General features: G+C 37.9%; 1 long non-coding RNA gene across 1 annotated transcript; it reads left to right on the forward strand.

Moving 5' to 3' along the window:
* Window positions 1-242: 242 nt before the first annotated feature.
* On the forward strand, window positions 243-2,658 carry LOC139084527 (uncharacterized). Its single transcript, XR_011541971.1, has 2 exons — window positions 243-394; window positions 2,400-2,658. It is a non-coding gene; the product is annotated as an uncharacterized lncRNA (long non-coding RNA).
* Window positions 2,659-4,740: the final 2,082 nt, after the last annotated feature.

Below are 4,740 nucleotides of genomic sequence, written 5' to 3' on the forward strand. Positions count from 1 at the left end.
GAGTCAGTCACTAACTAGCCTTGGGATGAGAACAAATCTCTTAACCTTCCTGAGCCTCAGTCTTCTCATCTCTAAATAGAGAAGATTGTTTAAAACAACAATTCACTAATGTCCCCCTCACCCCAGACAGTTCTGTGCCAAGCAGTGTATCAGAATTTCCTGCCTGGCTTTGGTGGCAGGGTGTTCCTTTAAAATTACACAAGTCCTTTGTTACCCTGCCAAGGTCCTATGAGGTCCCTCCCTGTGCTCTCTTCCCGAGAATCCCGTCACTGGTCACTCAGTGTTACTGATGGAGTGTGTTGCCTCCTTCAGGAGCGCCGGGGCAATGTCAAGTTTGGGACCCACTGGTCTGGATCATCTCAAAAGTCCCTTCCAGCTCTGACACCAATTCTAAGTAAGTTTGAGTTGATCATATTCTTTTATCTCTAAGGATAAATCAAGAACTCTTCTCACTCCAAGAGAAGAATATATGCCAGGGGCATATAATCAGGCCGCTGTACCAAGGAGTGCAGCTTTTAGAGGGGAAATGAGTTGTAAATAGTACAGGACCAGGACAATTCCTTTAAAAATTGCTCTCTGTATGTGGCTTTGCTCTTCTATTTTTCTGCTTTTTGTGCAGTAACAGCTCTCCCTGCATTTGGAAAGCAGAGTGGGACCAGGAAAGGGTGTAGAAAAATGAAGGCATGGGCTAAGCTTCTCATGGACCATTGTACTGCACCCATGGAATAACACAGCTCAGCTAGGACCTCAGGGCTGAAATGCAAGTGAATATAAAGATTATGCGTCTGACTGGTGTGCATTTTCTGCATTTATTCCCTAGAAGCCTAAGAAGCATACCAACCAATGGTTGGGTCAAGGATTAAGCATCACAGATAACCTAGGAAACACAACTTTAAATGGAATACTAGCCAGTTCTGATTTTTAACTGCTAGAATCATGACTGGTTAAGAGTTTTTAAATCATGAGAAAGGGAGCTGCATCATTTGGATTTCCTGACGATATTCAGATGTTAGAACTCCTTATAAGAAAGTCTGCAGTGGATAAAGAGTTTAGAGTAGTTTTCCCCTGAATGATGCATAACATGCCACCAAATTGTCCATAAAATGGCACTCTTTAATAATAGCAAACTAGTTGTTTATTATTTACTCTAATTTTTATTCACTACTAGTTCTAGGATTATAGGGAGCAATTATGCTTGCAATTAAGGCTGCGTCTGCAACAGATCTGTTTAGAGAAAAAAGCATGTTTGAATTTGGCAAATACTTGCTTACTTTAAAAACAATTGTTTAGGAAGTAGGTGGTATAGTTGGTCTGTGTTAAGTATTTTTTTCCTCCAAAATAATTTGTACTGAAAATCAATTAAGTTTAAACAAGATTTACTTTCACCTACTATGGATAAAGTATGGTAATCAAGATATATTGATTACCTTGAAGAAATTTAGAATATGGCAAGAGAAACTGAGTTAAAAGATATCTTATGTACCACGTCTTATGATAGAGGTATGGATAAATATTTTGGAGTCACTGTCATGCTAGAAATGGTCTATCTTAAACGTAAAATGTAATACTTCCATATTAAAGTTCAAATCTTTTGCGTGACATAAAAGATTTTTTTCTCATCTGGCTCATACGTGCATTTCCAATGACTTCCTCTTGTTTCAGTTTACAACCTGGGAACATTAACCTACATGGAATTTCTAAAGATGGGCCATGTTCGCTCATTCTTCAATTCATGCCTGTTTGTTTATTTGTTTATCTGTCTGTTTCCCAGTTAGACCGTAAGGGCCTTGTGGGGAGACTTTATGGATCCTCATGGCCACGCACCTGACACAGAACTTGGCATATAATTGGCATCCATAAAGATTTATGAAATTAAACTGAGTTAATGGTTTATTCTCCATGAGACCTTGCAAGCAGAAATCTTTTCTTCTCTTCAGTGCTCTCACAGTATTTTATTCTTTCTACCATTTTATTCTTTCTTCTCTTTATCACGTAACTGTGGAGGATAAAGTTGATGTCCTTTTTTCTCTCCTCTCCTTTCACCATCTCCTTTCACAGGGCTCACTGCCTACTGGTGTCAAATATGTTAACTGAATTAATTATAAATAGCCTAGGGGCTGATCAAACACCTTAGCCAGTAATATCAATGGGTGGCATCTTAATTATTTTTCCTAATTGTCATTTTTTAGTGCTCCCAAGATTTCAGACACTATAGTTGATGCCATGAAATGTTAAGTCTCATAGTTAACGTCTCTTTTAGTGTGAAAAGTAGCAAAAGTAGTCAAGTATTTAGAAGGTCAAACAATAAAATAAAGATATATAACAAGTGTTCAATAAAAAAGCACCTCTTAACTAAGTGATTTTCTCAGAAATATACTCATCAGAATTTGACTTTCTAGAACTTTCTTGTTGCTATGAAGATGATTCCAGGCATGAATGGTGGGAAATAAGCACCGTCACCAGATTCTTCCCTCCAGTCCAGCGCTCCTGTCATCGTGGGCTGCAGTCCCTTCCTTCCTGTTACACCCAGTTCTCAAAGATGCCAGCTTCTATTTAAGGTGCTGCATATTTTCTTCCCCTGGCTGCCTCCATTTTCCACCACCCCAATCACCACAAAATTTATGAAAATGAACAATAAACAAAAACTTTGGAATGATACCTCCTACTTTCTACAGTTCTTTTAAAACAATCAGACAAACATAAGAAACATAATTAGCTAGTTCATTGTGATAGGCTTTTTGAAATGTGGTTTTTATCTACCACTTAATTGACACAAAATATTTGAAACTTTTTGCTTATTGGTGAGCACTCCGGAATACTTCCCTCCAAATTCTAACCTTGGCATCTTACTTGGGCAATTATTAAACCTAAGAATTGCAAAGAATATCTAGGATTTCCTTTTTGAAACTGACTTGATAATGGCAAGACAAGGGTCTACCTCAGGTTTTTTGTTTGTTTGATTGATTGATTTTCATTTGTGTAGGTGTCTTTATCTAGTGTCTGACAGTATAACAGGTACTTGGACACAGATATTTGCATTTTCTGAGTAGCTCACAAGCTGTCCGACATTAAAACCCAAGTTGTGATTCAGTGACAAAAATATGTTTTAAAAGTCTGTCTTCTTTCCTACTTGGGAAAATTCCAGGCTGAACTACTTGGCTTTAAAATAATTATACAGTACTTTTCAAAAAATTATTTCTGGCCTCTGTATTGAAGACATCGTGATTCAATTAAGGAGGAAATATTCACCATCTATTTTTCAGTGGAGGGAAAGATTCATTAGATCATATCTATATATGCTTTGAGCACTTCAGTGGCCAAGAAATATATTGTAACAATTTCATTAATATTCATCATTGTCCACATTAGAATGTTTGCATAAGCTTCATGTTCAAAATAAACTATTTTAAGGCTGAAATCAAGCCATATACATCTAGTGGCATACTCTGAAGCAAATTCTACTAGTATGTTCTTGAAGCAAAGAAATTTCAGCTGATCATAGCAACATAACTTTAAAACACTGAATTTCACGGAAGCTTTTCTCTCTCAGATTTACTTTTGAGCCCAAACTAAGCAAGATAAATTAGATACCCAAAGGTGTTTTTCTGAGAAAATTATCAGAAAATGAAAAATAGAGGTAAGCTTGCCATGGCCTCAGCAACCTTAACTGGAGCATCACTACTGCTGTCTCCTAAATTAGATTTTCAGCGAGGTCTGCTACTGCTATTCAGGGCTTGGCCCTGGTACATCATGTGCCATGGAACTGCACACAGCAGAACAACAATTAGATCAGCTCAGGGGGATGTGTGATTCTGTACTAAAGTTGTTAGGTTTGGACTATAAACAATATTAAATGGTAGATCATAAGCTGATCCTGAATTTGGTTTCTTTAAGGCACTCTATTTTATTTTGATCTGGAGGCAGCATTGCACCTGCAGAATGGTTCTTGGGGGACTGGGAATTGGATCGAATAAGAATCACCTGGGAAGTTTGGCTTGACAAGTGGTGTGTATGTCCATACCCGAGATCTGAACCAGGGAACCCCAGGCCTCTGAAGTGGAACGTGCAGACTTAACCACTGTGTATGGGCCAGCCCCTATAAACGTTTTCTTAACTGTATTATATGATGGGATTCTTTTCTGCTGGGAAACAGGAAAAATGTGAACAACTGTGAAAATGTTCTGATGTCCTGAGAGATCATTTACTAAAATAGAGAAAAGCCTAGAAAATGAGTAGGCCTGAAATGCCTATTCTAAAACCCAGAGGCAATTACTGAATTACCAGATCTGGCATCTGATTTTATTTATTTAACTTTATGAATCCATAATGATGACTCCTTCACTGATAATTTTACTACACCTATATTCTTCAGACCCAGTTTAGTAATGAGAAATAGAAAAGGCACAAGGAGAAAATGAAACCCTGAAGATAAGAAAAGGAAGGAGAAAAGTTAACGATGGAGAGGTGTTGTCAATGACCTCCAGCCAAAGACCACCAGCAATGCACTAGAGTTGAACAGGTTGAATGACTCATAGCAACAAAGGAAAATGCCCACCATGGAGGAGGGCAGTGGGAAAGGACATCTCAGTAAAATGGTGTTAGAAAGGATTGGGGCTTGTGTTATATGATTTGGGGGAAGTTTCAAGGACTCAGGTCTTTGTTCTGAAGTGATACTGTCAGGAACTGGCACTATTATTATGATTGGGTAACTAAATAAATCTCTAGAAAGAGAGAAAACTA

The sequence above is a fragment of the Equus przewalskii genome, chromosome 7 (assembly GCF_037783145.1).
Source record: "Equus przewalskii isolate Varuska chromosome 7, EquPr2, whole genome shotgun sequence".
Classification (NCBI taxonomy): Eukaryota; Metazoa; Chordata; class Mammalia; order Perissodactyla; family Equidae; genus Equus; species Equus przewalskii.